Source organism: Garra rufa, chromosome 2 (assembly GCF_049309525.1).
Source record: "Garra rufa chromosome 2, GarRuf1.0, whole genome shotgun sequence".
Classification (NCBI taxonomy): domain Eukaryota; kingdom Metazoa; phylum Chordata; class Actinopteri; order Cypriniformes; family Cyprinidae; genus Garra; species Garra rufa.
This window is the reverse complement of record NC_133362.1, coordinates 64,105,052-64,118,560: the sequence shown is the minus strand read 5'-3', so window position 1 is coordinate 64,118,560 and position 13,509 is coordinate 64,105,052. Positions and strand designations below refer to the sequence as shown.

Genomic DNA, 13,509 nt, shown 5'->3' with positions numbered 1-13,509 from the left:
AACCTATTATTTTTTCTTTTTAAGTTTGGTTTTTAACCCTATGGTCCACTAAGAAACCTACAAGTCACACTAAAATATTAACATTTTTAACCATAACATTTTCTTTGTATACAATCTTATTTTTCTTTTTTTCTTAAGTTTGGGTTTTAACCTTATGGTCCAATTTGGAACCTACAACTCACAGTAAAACATTAACATTTTTAACTAAGCATTTTTTGTATACAATCTTTTTTTTTTTTTTTTTTTTATTCTTAAGTTTTGGGTTTAACCTTATGGTCCACTTAGGAACCTACAAGAAGTCACAGTAAAACAGTACCATTTTTAACTATAGTATATATATATATATATATATATATATATATATATATATATATATATATATATATTAGGGGTGGGCATAGATTAATTTTTTTAATCTAGATTAAATCTTGGAATTAATCTAGATTAATCTAGATTAAAATGGCTAATTTGAATTCTGCTGAAGGCATTCAGAATATGTGTGCTACCCAAATAATGACTTAAAGTCTTTGAGAATGGATCATAAAGCTCATAAAGCTGTTCTATGATAATTTGTTGATGAAAATAAATTGTTCAATTAGATGTACTTGTGTTTACTAACTAACTAACAATGAAATTATTTTTTCTACCTATTAGATTGTGTTTTTTTAACGTCAACACCTACCCAGCCCATTATTTGTTACACAGTACTTTTATTTTGACATGTTGCCATGACGTTTCTGTGTCATACAGTATGATATGATGCTAGTTTTCTCAAATGAAACGGTATAAGTGACACTCACAGCAGTTTGGGAGATTGAGTTTATCTGTTCATGTGAGATGAAAATGCCAAAAATTACCGGGAGCGTCACGTGTGTTTCAGTATGCGTGTAGTAGAAGCGCGTCTCCGCCATGCATACATACAGCTAGGCAAACATTTCAGATTAATATTAAAACGGTCTTTTTGCATTTCAGTTTTCACATACACTGGTCAATATCGCGATTTGAATTAAGAGACTGACCAACATTAGATTTATGAATCCAAAAAACGACGAATTTACGTGGCATTTCGCGCTATAGTAGATTCGGTTTTCATGAATGGAGGACTCGATCCTGTCTGTGTTTTGGCGGAGGAGACTTAAAAGCGTGACCATATTCGGTATACATCCGCGTTAAACTATCAAGGTGAAAGTCATCATAGCTTGCGTAGTTTAGACCCAGCTCCCAACCCAAATATGAGAATAGATTAACGGCGATATTTTTTTTATCGCACGATAAGAGTTTCGCGTTAACGCAGCACGTTAACGCCGATAACGGCCCACCACTAATATATATATTAAAAAATGTATACAATCTAGATTAAGAAAATAGATAATAGAAAGAAAATGGGATATAGTAGAGAAAATCTGAGAAAATGGTAACTAGTCTGGCCCTAATTCAGGTTAATTGTATTTCTTTCAGACCCCCCTCCACATACAGACAGACTGTGCTGGCTCACAGAAAGAGTGGCTCATCGTCATTTTGGACAAGGCTCTCTATGGCAGGTTCAGCAACTGAGGGAGCTGACTTGAATGAGTAAGCAGCTGATGTGCCAAAAAGCTGCAAAACATTATCTGGGAGCTGGTGCTCATAGCAAGCCTCACCAGACAGCTTCAGTCAATATCGGATGTACAAGATGGAGTTAAGGGTCTGCAAGGACATCCGATTTCTGAGCTTGCTTTTTACCACACTCATCTGGCTCAAAACTCTCTCGACTTCAGCATTCGAGTGTGGTAAGGACAACACAGACACAGCAGCCATGGCAAGTTCTTGAAATGGGTTGATATCAGCTGCATCTCTGAACTTCATAATCTCACTCCAGAAACTCATTGTGTTTTTTTGTCTCATTCCATTCACTAAGGTGGATGGCACGCCATTGCTGGACAATTTTGTCTATGTCTGCAGGGGAGTAGCCGAGGAGCTTGGCTCTTTTTCCTATTTCTCCAGGGCTCTTATTGTGCTTTAAAGTTTCCTCCACATTAAAAACTGACATGTACTGCAATGCTTCGATGTTGTCCGGCAGTCTCACCCTCAACTCATTAGTGAGAGAGATGGTGAAGGCTACACACCGCTTTCAGACATTGATTTCATGCTCCGGCACAAGATGGAGCTCAGCTGCCTTTGATTCAAAAAGGTTACCAAGGTACGGTTTGGGACTGATGTGTCCATCTATTGGCCCTTTAAGAACATCAATTTTGGCCAGTGGAGTAAGCACCCTGCTACTCACAGACTTTTTCAGGCTAACCAAGCTTTCAAGTAGCTTTAGAGGATCTACTTGTTCACCCTCAAAAGCCTTGATGGCCAACTGTACCTCTCCTAGCACTGACTTCAAAAATGTCAGATACAAAATGTTTTGAGGGTCGCTATACATGGAATACAACACCTCAGCCATGTAGCAGTGTTCACTGGACTTGGTGACTGAGAAATGCAGCCTAAGCTCCTCCCACTGGTCCAAAATGCATGAAACCGCAGGTTCAATGGAGAGCCAACGTGTGGCACAGACCTTTGTTATTTGTAAAGGTTTTTCCCCACAGTTGATGGTCTCATATATGGCCTTGTAGGCCTCCCTGCGCTTTGGAGACACTGAAAACCAGTTATAAGTCTCTTGTACCAGGTATTCCACGCTACGGGGGATGGTGTCATTGGAAGCATGACTTACAGCAAGCTGCAGAGAGTGGCAAACACAGCGAATAAGAACAAGATCTTTAAGGCCATACTCTTCCTTCAGGACTTTATGGACCCCATTGTTAACCCCCGTCATGACAGAGGCATTGTCAGTCCCTATCCCCAGGAGTTTCTCTTTTTTAAGACCACACTTCACGAGGAAACCCACAACAGCACAGGCTATAGATCTGGCATCTCCTCCCTCCAATTCAACAAGCCCCAGAAATGTTGCGACAACTGTCTGCTTGGTGTCACTAAAGTACCTTATCACAACCCCCAAGTATTTAGAAACAATTATATCTGTGGACTCATCGAGGAGGAGGCTTAAACGCTGATCACCCACATCGGCAACCAACTTTTTGAGGAAGTATGGTGCTAGAACACCATTAATCATCTCTGTGCACTTTGTCCTGTGCATTTTGAAATGGGTAGCTGCAGTGGAGTCTGAGAAAGCAGCTCTACATGCTTCTCCAATGTGGTCACATGCTAGCATGGAACAGTGTTCAGCGATAGCTAATGCCATGGTGTCACAGAAAGGCACACACACGACGAGATAAGTAAGTGGACCAGACGAGTAAGTGACTGAGGCTGTGTGAGTCAAAATAAATGCAGCTTTTTATTTTTAAGTGATTTAATTATTTTAGACAAAGTACATTTTACATTTTAAATTCCTAGCTGAATGCAAGACAGGGTGGGATCAGCCAGCTGCGGCTTCTCGCACATGATGCGCGATTCATTTGCAGTCAGGACACGGAGGGGTGAATATCTCTGTGTCTGAAGAACTGACTCCCTCTCTGAAGTCATGTGTGCCATAACTTGGTGTAGATGGTAGCCTTTCTCCCTCTCTAGTTGATGATGCAGAATAAACATCCTCAGCTTTGTGACGTCTAAATGTCATCTGAATAATTCTTTTCTGTTCAAGGTTTCTTTTGGTTCCTGCATTCCATCTACACTGCTCATCAGTACAAGATAGCCCCTCCCATGAAGCGAATTCGCGTCCGTTGTGAAGTGAATAGGTGCGTTCGAGATGCACTACACTGAGCAGCCGCTTGCAGTCGGGGGAGGAGTAAAGAGGCGGTCGTCCAAGTCATAGAGGATGAAACTGCATTCCAAACATAAAAAAAAGAAGAAATGAAACTACATAAGATAAATAAATAAAAGAAAAAAGTTACCCTTTCATTTATTCTATACAATCGTTTTGCTTTTTTATTGATCATATCAAGTATATGAGTTTCTTTTATGTAATGCTATAATATTATTGTCACGAATTGAGTCGTCCTGTCATCATAAACTCTTGCACTAAACATCCTGGACTTCATTCCCCACAAACCACTGCACTAATCACTGCATTCACCTGCTCCTTGTTTCTCACTGCACTGATTACCACTCACACCTGCACCTCATTTCTAGGACTGCATTTAAGCCACTCTCACACTCAGCTTCTTCGCGAAGTCTTGTATTGCCCCGGCTGCATTTCTGAGCGTTTCTTCCCGTGTTTTGATTAATGGACTCCCTCCCATGTTTGATTCTCGCTGCCTGCCCCGACCTTTCTGCCTGTGTTTGACTACGATTTCTGCCTGCCCCTGTGTTTGTTTGCCTGTATTAATAAATGCTGCAAATGGATCCGCTCGTCTCCGACTGTCCTTGTGACAGAAGACTTCGCCACTACAAGGATCCAGCAGCTAGTATGATGTCATCCGGTTCCAGCACGAATTCTACGGTACAGATCATGCGTCTCAAACAAGGTGAGTGGGCTGTTGAGGAGAATGCAAAGGACTTTATCGAATTGGCTAATCAGTCTACTATGGATGAGGCATGCCTGATGATTTTCTTCCGTAGAGGACTCTTAGAGCCATTGGCTTCCCTCATGCCCATGTTTGAACTTGACTGGACTTTGCAATATTATATTGACATTGCTCTGCAACTAAGTGGCTCTCCTTTTACTGTGGGAATCAAAGAAGAGGACAACAATGTTCCCACAGTAAACTCCAGCTCAGAGCCACTACACAAGTTGGCCGCTAGCCCAGAACCACAGCACCCACATATTACCACGGCTTGTCGAGGACTGATGTCCAGCATAGAGGACCCACCGCTGCTGTCGGCGAGAGCAGCTGGTCTATCTAACCACACATCAGCCAAGCCAGCACCTGCCAAGTCAAATTACGTCACGGCTACGGTTCCTTCAGAGCCAAGGCATACTGCTCTTCCCGAGCCAAATCAAGCAGCTCTTCCTGAGTCAAGCCAGGACCCGACCTCACATCCTGAGTCAAGCCGGGACCCGACCTCACATCCTGAGTCAAGCCGCGACCCGACCTCACATCCTGAGTCAAGCCAGGACCCGACCTCACATCCTGAGTCGAGTCAAGTCAAGTCAAGTCACCTTTATTTATATAGCGCTTTTTACAATACAGATTGTGTCAAAGCAACTGCACAGTATTTAAACAGTACTATAGTGTGTAAGTTACGCATTATTGTAAAAATCAATTTTCAGTTAAAGGCAGTTCATCAATGAATTCAGTGATATCATCATTCAGTTCAGTTCAAATAGTATACGATATCACTGGAAAGTGTCCCCAACTAAGCAAGCCAGAGGCGACAGCGGCAAGGAACCAAAACTCCACAGGTGACAGAAATGGAGAAAAAAACCTTGGGAGAAACCAGGCTCAGTCGGGGGACCAGTTCTCCTCTGGCCAGACAAAACCAACAGTTTGTACCAATGTCTGATTGTAGAGAACTCACCAGGATCCCGTGGTGTAGCACCGATGGCCGTCAAGGTTGCTGAGGTCTTTATTGATGATCCATCTCTGGAGCTCATCCGACTATTGAAGTCATCTCCAGGTGGTGATCCATGATCTAAGCTGGATAGGGACTGGATCCGGGGGACTGTAGTGACCATCTGATCTGGATACAGGCTGGGTCTGGAGGCTACGGTGACCTCGGAATAATGAAACAGACTAATATTAGCGTAGATGCCATTCTTTTTACGATGCAACGAGTGCATCAGGTGTTATGGGTGGTGTTTTCGGTTCCAGTTGACCTAATTAATGCAGCCCTAACAATCCTTTAACTGATTTGAATTATAGGAATGTGTTAATGTTTTTATGTGTAAGCCAGGTTAAAGAGATGTGTCTTTAATCTAGATTTAAACTGACAGATTGTGTCTGCCTCCCGAACATTGTTTGGTAGATTGTTCCAGAGTTTAGGCGCAAGATCAGAAAATGATCTGCCGCCCGCAGTTGATTTTGATATTCTAGGTATTATCAAATTGCCAGAATTTTGAGAACGCAGCGGACGTGAGGGACTATAATATGATAGGAGCTCGCTCAAGTACTGAGGAGCTAAACCATTAAGGGCTTTATAAGTAATTAGCAAGATTTTAAAATCTATACAATGTTTTATAGGAAGCCAATGCAGTGCTGACAGAACCGGGCTAATATGGTCATACTTTCTGGTTCTAGTAAGAACTCTAGCTGCTGCATTTTGGACCAGCTGGAGTTTGATTATTAAGCGAGCAGAACAACCACCCAATAAAGCATTATAATAATCTATCCTTGAGGTCATGAACACATGAATTAATGTTTCAGCATTTGCCATTGATAGCATAGGTCGTAATTCTGATATTTTTTTAAAATGGAAAAATTCGGTTTTGCAAATACTAGAAATGTGGCTTTCAAAGGAGAGATTGCTATTGAATAGGACGCCTAGGTTCCTAATTGATGATGACGAATTTACAGAGCAGCCATCTAGTATTCGATTGTGTTTTAGGTTATTACTTGTGGTGGTTTTAGGTCCAATAACTAATACCTCTGTTTTTTCCGAATTTAGCAGTAATAAGTTATTCGCCATCCAGTTTTTAATATCAGCTATGCATTCTGTTAGTTTTTCGAATGGATATGTTTTGCCGGGCTGCGAAGAAATATAGAGCTGAGTATCATCAGCGTAACAATGAAAGCTAACACCATGTTTCCTGATGATATCTCCCAAGGGTAACATGTAAAGCGTAAAAAGTAATGGCCCTAGTACTGAGCCTTGAGGTACTCCATACTGCACTTGCGATCTAAACGATACCTCTTCATTTATTGCCACAAACTGATGACGGTCAGATAAGTACGATTTGAACCATGCCAGTGCACTACCATTAATGCCTACATAATTTTCAAGTCTATTTATAAGAATTTTGTGGTCAATAGTATCAAACGCAGCACTAAGATCCAGTAGCACTAATAGAGAGATGCAACCACGATCGCTTGACAATAGCAGGTCATTTGTAACTCTAATAAGAGCAGTCTCAGTACTATGATACGTTCTAAAACCTGACTGGAAATCCTGAAAAAAAAAGGAGCATAATTGTTAGGATACTACCTTTTCTAGTATCTTTGACAGAAAAGGGAGATTCGAAATTGGTCTGAAGTTAATTAATTCATCGGGGTCAAGTTGTGGTTTTTTAATGAGTGGCTTAATAACAGCTAGTTTGAAGGTTTTGGGAACATATCCTAATGATAATGACGAATTAATAATATTTATAAGAGGATCTATGATTTCTGGAAGTACCTCCTTTAGTAGATTAAATAAATGTGTACAAATAGGCGCATATTCAATCATTTGGGTGGAGAGTGAAAGCTTTGCAGGACATGGAGGTGCAAGCACCATCCGAAACTTCATTTTTGCTCATAAATGTAAGATTAATAAATTTACTTTAAATTATTACTTCATTACTTTAAAACGAAATAATTCAAATCGAAAACAAAACTCTTTTATTAGCTATATAGGCCTAAACCATAAAGATGCATTTAGGCTTTAAAAGCACGTTCAGTGAGCAGATACCGAGAATAGGATCGCCAACTTCATCTTTGCGACACTGACTCGAAAAATACTAGTTTATTAATAAATAATTCAATATCTCCTTACTTTTGCCACGCCACATTCATGGTAATTACTTTAGCTGGGGCTTTTGGCCAGCTTCAGATTAAGGCTACGTTTACATTAATCCGGATACATTTGAAAACAGAGTTTTCATTTTAAAACGCTCTCCGTCCACACTCCCGTTTCCAAGCGTTTTCCAAAAGTTTCTCATCCACACTGAAACGTAGGAAAACATCAAATTCACCTTACTGCGCATGCGTAAAGCCTCCAAAATTATACAGACGTAATAAGTTTTCACGTAATTCTTCTGGCGGGATAATTTACGGAAATATCTCATCCTCCATCTACGCGTCTATATCGCACTCATTCATATTTTACCTGAAAAGCAGTCGTCGTCATGTTTTGCAGGACAGCAACTGTGAATAAATTTTCTGTCTTCATTTTAGGACTGTAATTTGAAGAGTGTACAAGGTAAATCTTTTTAGCAGCAGTGTGACAGTGAATAGCACAGGCACAATTACTGGTGTAAACATAGATATCTATTGGTACAATATGCGTCACATGACTATAAATATGCGTCATCGTTTTCAAAAGCCTCCGTTTTCACAGTCCACACTACAACGTGAAAACGGCATTTTCAAATTTATCCACTTTGGCCGGAGTTTTTAGAAATAATCGTTTTCTGTGGTAAAAACTGGGTTTTCGTGTAAATGAGAGGCCAAACCGCAGGGAAATATCTGCGTCTTTCCTTCGTGTAAATGGGGCCTAAGGTGTGTGTTTGAAGACGGAACTCTGCTGAACTCTTGCGCTCGCTCCTGCTGCTGTTGGCGCCACGGCAGAATAAATTGCAGAAACACTGTATTTTATGCTTGTTAGTGTGTTTTTCTTCAGATATTTGTCTTTTCTTTGTAATACGACAGGTTAATTATTGTAAATTATTAAGCACTGTGTTTTCATTCAGAATGTGGAATCGTGTGATTTTAAAAAGAAATAAAAAATTGAACATTTTAAGCCAACTAATCGATTATCAAATTAATCGTTAGTTGCAGCCCTTTATTTTTATCATTCATAAATGGAGTTTCATAAGTTCTACACCTTTGCTACATAATTAAAGGTGCAACAGTGCATTAAGTGCTATTTTAGTGCATCATTACTGTTTACACAAAACACTGTTGTAGAATAGTGCATTAGTATGTGACTTAGTATGTATTTATGGAACATTTTAGCACTGTGAACCTGTTGTGATCTATAGGTTGTAACGCTCAGCCAAATCAGGCAGGCTACACAAATAAAAGTTAGTTCGGTAATCCCTCTCTTAACCCTTATTCAAAGGAAGTTATACAGAATAGACAAACATCGTGAAGATTGGATACCATCCACAAGTGTATTTACAGTGCAAAAGATCAATACCAAAACGACAACATATGCACATATACAACATATAGTATGAGTGTGTGTAAACTCCAAAAAACAGTCCAATGTTTGTGTATGTGTGTGCGTGTGTACGATTGCTTCGGCCTCACCGGTAAAGCTTTAGAGTCCGTGAGCACGAAGACGATGAACAGCGCTGTCCTGTAACAGAATCGCCCGAAACACAGTCCAACCAGGTCGTAATCCTCAACGAGATTAATCCACAAGTGCAGTATTTCCACGAAGGCTGATAATCACAGGTAAAGACAGCGTTAACGACCGTATATCCAGAGAGCCCTCTGGAACGCTGAAAAGCCGGCTTCTTTTATCGGAAGTGTATAATCAGGTGTTTTAGATGACGTCAGGGAATTCCCTAACGTAGCGCGGCAGAACTCTCGCGAGACAAGAACAGGGGAAACCACATTTTGCGGGGCAATACAGACAAGGGGATAAAATTGCACCAGCAGATACAAATAAATAAGCAATTTAGCAATTCATTAACTGCTTATAAATATCCCTCTTATGTGGCCGTGCTACATAGATTCCCTCCCCCCAGCCAACGGCGTCTGAGGTGAGCGTCCATAATAACGCTTCAAATTCACCACATTTATTACGTCCGTTTTCGGTGGGTTGCCCCAGCAGACCGTGTAATTTATTGGCCCTGTTTTACTTTTAATTTCAGCTGGACCCTCCCACTTAGGCGCTAGCTTGGCGGAGAATTTATTAGAGGCACTAGAAAGATGATGGGTTTTTAACCAGACTAGGTCACCCGATTGAAACTGCACATTTTTTCTACGGTAATTATAATACCTAGCTTGTTTGGCTTGGCTCATCCTCATCCTGTTTTTCGCCTCTTCCGCCATGAGGTTCTGTCGTTCTATCAGGGTGTATGCAGCTTGATCAGGTGAAGGTGATCGGTGGATTAGGCGTTCCAGCGGTCCCAGCATTTGCCTGCCCAACATGAGCTCTGCAGGTGTCTTTCCGGTGCTTTCCTGCTGGGCTGTGTTGATGGCGTAGCGGAATTCTGGAAGCCATTGGTCCCAGGTTTGGTGTAATTTTCCAACATAGGCAGCAATCATGGTTTTTACAGTCCTGTTTACTCTTTCTGTTAGGTTTGCTTGTGGGTGGTAGCTGGTGGTAAGTTTTTGGACACAACCCCATGTCTTACAGAGATCACCCAGAATGCTGGAAGTGAACTGGGGCCCTCTGTCCGACACTAGGTGCTTTGGGACCCCCCAACGAGTAAAAATCTCCTCCCGGAGAATTTTCACTATCTTCTGGGTCTTAGCATCCCGAAGTGGAAACATCTCCACCCACTTTGTGAAATAATCCACAACAACAAGCAGGTAAGTGTTACGTTTTTTACTTATGGGGAATGGACCCATTAGATCCACGCCTAGGGTGTGTCCAGGCTCTGTCACTTGTGAACTTTGGAGAAGTCCCGATGGTTTAGTATTACTGGGTTTGTATTTCTGACATACCTCACAGCTCTTTACATATTCCCAGACATCTTTCCTGACGGACGGCCACCATGCTACCTCCAAGATTTTCAGCAGGGTTTTTAACTGACCAAGATGGCCTCCTAATGGATTATCGTGGTAGTAGTACAGGAAATCTGTTTTTAGAGCTTGAGGTACTACTAACTGATATTTTTCTCCCTTTGTTTTTAAAGGTACTTTGCGGTAATACACCCCTTGATGTTCTTCAAAGGTGATGGATTGTTCTTTGACTGCACGTGGTTGGATGCCTGGCTGAAGGTGAGTGCTGATATTCTCTGACCGTTGAGCTTTAGCTATTTCTTCCAAGGAATGCGGTAAGGTCTTCGCATGATGAGATGACATTGAAAGGCAAGGAGCAGCATTATTAGAATGTGGCTCATAAATCCTGGATAAGGCATCCGGCCCGGTATTGAGGCAGCCTTTCCTGTGATGCACTTGAAAGTTGAATTGTTGAAGTCGGAGAGTCCAGCGAGTGAGACGAGAGGAGGTTTTGGGGCAATTGAAGGCCCAGGCGAGTGCAGCATGATCTGTGAAGACGTCAAAAGGCCTCCCCTCCAGGTAATGCCTCCATTTTTCCACAGCCCAGACCACAGCTAGACATTCTTTTTCAGATGTGCTATAATTTTTTTCAGCCCCTGTTAAGGTCCTTGACGCATACGCCACCACGTTTTCTCCTTCCTCAGACTGTTGGGTGAGGATAGCCCCAAGTCCTACATCGCTTGCATCTGTGTGGACTTGGAACGGCTTGTTGAGGTCCGGCTGTATGAGTACAGGTGAGTTTTGTAATGCTTGTTTAAGTGAGTGCACACTGTCTTGACATTCTGGCGTCCAGTCCCACTTAACTCCTTTCTTTTTAAGATGGTTCAGTGGAGCAGTGATGTCAGCAAAGTGGGATATGAACTTATGATACCATCCTGCCAAGCCCAAAAATCTTTGCAGAGTTTTAAGATCTTGTGGAGGAGGGAATTCCGCAACAGCCCTTGTCTTCTCCGGGTCAATCTCCACGCCCTTAACGGAGACAATATGGCCTAGGAATTTGAGCTGGCGTTTGAAGAAGTGACATTTCTTCATGTTAAGCGTTAGGTTGGCTTGGGTAAGCTTCTGAAAGACAGTATTGAGATGTTGAATGTGCTGCTCAGCAGTTTTTGAATAGATAATGATATCGTCAATATAGACGAAACAAATCTTCCCTCTTAAATCAGCCAAAACTCTCTCCATCAGCCGTTGAAAGGTAGCTGCAGAGTTCCTGAGTCCATACGGCATAGACTTGAATTGAAATAGCCCTTTGGTGGTAATAAAAGCAGTCTTCTCTTTACTTGTTTCCTCCATCTCCACCTGCCAGTAGCCCGACTGCAGATCCAATGCACTGAACCAGGAGGCGCCTTCCATGGATTCCAGGATGTCATGAATAAAAGGCATTGGGTAAGCATCGGGTACTGTGTTGCTGTTCAACTTCCTGTAATCCACACAGAACCTGTATGAGCCATCAGGTTTGGGGACCAGGACCACAGGTGATGACCAAGGCGAGAAGGATGGCTCAATGATGTTATCTTGGAGCATTAGGTCAACTTGTTCCTCAATTATCTGTTTCTTGATGGGAGAAACTCTGTAGGCCCGGGATTTGAAAGGTATGTCATCTGTCAAAGTGATCTTGTGCTGTACAACTGATGTTTTACCCAGGATGTTCGACGTGGTACGCGGCCAGGTGGTGACCAACTTCAACAGTTCTTCCTGATTGTCAGAGTCCCATAGTGATATCTCTGGGGTGTAGGACATTAGCTCGGGAACTCTCCCAGTCGGTGGTAAGGCGTAGTATAAGTTCAGTTTAGCAGCCGTAAGGAAATGAGCTTGGCCAGACTGGATAGTCGGACCTACTGGCATCTGTGCTGGCAAGAAAGGATAATATTTATATCCTTTTCCAGATCTCAAGCCATACCTGCCTTGTCCCACTTCCAAGATGGCTCCCATAGCAGTAAGGAAGTCCAGCCCTGCAATTAAGGGAAAGGCAAGGTGCGTGTTCTTCAGGATATAGGTATCCAACGTGCATTCTTGATCATGCCATTGGTAGGTTAACTGTTGCAGGTCTCGAGATTGGTGAATGGTTCCATCGGCCATTATGAATCTTTGAGGGATAGAGGAGATGACTGATGGAGTCTTCGTCTTCAGCTGCTTCCACAAACTCTCCTGCATCAAAGTGTAAGAGCTTCCTGTGTCTATTACTGCTTTTAGCTCCTGTCCATTTACCCTTACCGGAACGATGAGGAGAGATGTGACCGTATGGGGTTGAGCCAGGGTCACTCCTGCCAGATTTTTGGGGTTGGTACGCTCCACTGACTTTTTAGTCTTTTCTTTGCCACCCTGTGTACTGACTTTTTGCCAGTAATCTTTCGCTCCCATGCAGTCCTTCTCCACCAAGGACCCCACTTTCACCAGCTGCTCCACAGTGTTCACCGTTCCCCTTAGACATCCTGCAACCCTGGGGTTGATGTTGTTTAGGATGCGGTTCACCAACTCCTCCTCGGAGATCTCAGGCTTCCATTTTAAGCAGAGGGCCCGGTAGTCATAAGCAAAATCCCTCAGGCGTTGTTGTGGCTGCTGGACCAACGTCCTCAGCTTCTCCTCTACTTCTGAGAGGTAATCATCTGAAAGAAATGCTGCCATGAATGCCTTTTTGAAGGATTGCCAATCTGTTACCTTAGCCTTCTCTGCCTTCCACCAGCTCTGAGCTGGTCCCTTCAGGACAGTGCTCAATGTTCCAATGAGCTCGAGACTGGGGAGTGGCCTTATCTCCAAGAAATTCTCACACTGTTCGATGAAGTTAAGCACCTCTGCCGTCTCGCAGGAGTCGCCGAAAGAGGGGAACTCTAGGCGGATAGGAGGCCGAGCACAGAATGAGGATGAACCAGCCAGAACTGAGGAGGGAAGCACACTAGATGGGTGAGTATGCACAGCAGAATCAACAGCATAGGTAGTATTTGGAACTTTATAAATGGCATCTTTGTGTTTAGCCACTGGCCTGGGGGTCTGGGGACATTGG

The 13,509-nt window shown here is 42.5% G+C and overlaps 1 long non-coding RNA gene across 1 annotated transcript; it reads left to right on the top strand.

The window, feature by feature from the left end:
* Positions 1-12,571: 12,571 nt before the first annotated feature.
* Positions 12,572-13,509, top strand: LOC141325680 (uncharacterized). Its single transcript, XR_012353807.1, has 3 exons — positions 12,572-12,788; positions 12,874-13,106; positions 13,192-13,509. It is a non-coding gene; the product is annotated as an uncharacterized lncRNA (long non-coding RNA).